Genomic DNA, 1,484 nt, shown 5'->3' with positions numbered 1-1,484 from the left:
GTAAATGGGATGTCCATGGATTGAAGAAAAGAGGACAGAATTAAAGTACTGACGGGTGGCTTATGTGCACTTTACCTTTGGCAATCACTGGAAATATTACAGCGAGAGACTTCACACAGCTATTAAAAATAATGTCTCAGGTTTTCCACGCTACCCGGGGACGGGTCCATACGGTGTTGTTCTTGAATTCCCATCATAACTCAAATGGAAACTTACACAATGTCCTGAGCCCTTGATGTCCTGCAGATGAAGGAGGAGGATGTCCTCAAATTCCTTGCTGTGGGAACCCACTTAGGTGGCACCACCTTGACTTTCAGATGGAGCAGTACATCTACAAAGGGGAAAGTGATGGTCTACATCATAAATCTGAAGAGGACCTGGGAAAAGCTGTTACCTGCAGCCTGAGCTATTGTTGCCATTGAGAACCCTGCTGATGTCAGCGTCATCTCCTCCAGGAATACTGGCCAGTGAGCTGTGCTGAAGTTTGCTGCTGCGACAGGAGCCGCTCCAATTCTGGCAACTTCACACCTGGGACCTTCACTAACCAGATCCTAGCAGCCTACAGGGAGTCACAGCTTCTAATGGTGACTGATCCCAGGGCTGATTGACCACCAGCCACTCACAGAGGCCTCTTATGTCAACCTGCCCACCATTTCTCTATGTACCACAGATTCTCCCCTGTGCTATGTGGACATTAACATCCCATGCAACAACAAGGGAGCTCACTCAGTGGGTCTGATGTGGTGGATGCTGGCCAGGGAAGTACTCGGCATGCGAGGTACTATCTCCCATGAGCACCCATGGGAGGTCATGCCTGATCTTTACTTCTACAGAGACCCAGAGGAGATTGAGAAGGGGGAGCAGGCTGCTGCTGAGAAGGCTGTGACCAAGGAGGAATTCCAGGGTGAATGGACCACACCAGCTCCTGAGTTCACTGCTGCTCAGCCTGAGGTGGCTGACTGGTCCGGGGGTGTGCAGGTACCCTCTGTGCCCATCCAGCAGTTCCCACTGAAGGCAGGAGTGCACAGCCAGCCACTGAGGATTGGTCAGCCGCTCCCACAGCTCAGGTCACTGAGTGGCCTAAGCCACCACTGAGTGGTCCTGAGCTGCCGTACAGACCCCTGAGCAAAGGGGGGAAAAGTGGAAGGAAAATAAAGTTCCTAAAAAATAATAAAAATATAAATAATGTCTCAGAAGCTGGGCATAGCAAGGGTGTCAGCTATTGTCTAGGCAATTGCCAAGTTTGTTCCCTGGCACAAACGAAGAACTGAATGACCAGGAAAGACAGAAGACCAAGCCTTAGAGGAAAGAAAAGTGACAACTTAATACATTCCTGATGCCGGAAACCCAAAGCTGAAATTCCATTAAACAGTCACTTACTTGGTCATTTTACAGGGTCCTTGGGTCCTTCCTTTCCCTTGTTGGTTCTGTCTAGATACTTGTCCTCTGTCCCTGTGCCTTCCTGATGTTTCTCCTTGCAGAGA

The 1,484-nt window shown here is 49.7% G+C and overlaps 1 pseudogene; it reads left to right on the top strand.

Moving 5' to 3' along the window:
• The first annotated feature begins 219 nt into the window (after positions 1-219).
• On the top strand, positions 220-1,105 carry LOC110329901 (annotated as a pseudogene).
• Positions 1,106-1,484: the final 379 nt, after the last annotated feature.

The sequence above is a fragment of the Mus pahari genome, chromosome 12, assembly GCF_900095145.1.
Source record: "Mus pahari chromosome 12, PAHARI_EIJ_v1.1, whole genome shotgun sequence".
Taxonomy (NCBI): Eukaryota; Metazoa; Chordata; class Mammalia; order Rodentia; family Muridae; genus Mus; species Mus pahari.
This window is presented reverse-complemented; position numbering and strand designations above follow the sequence as displayed.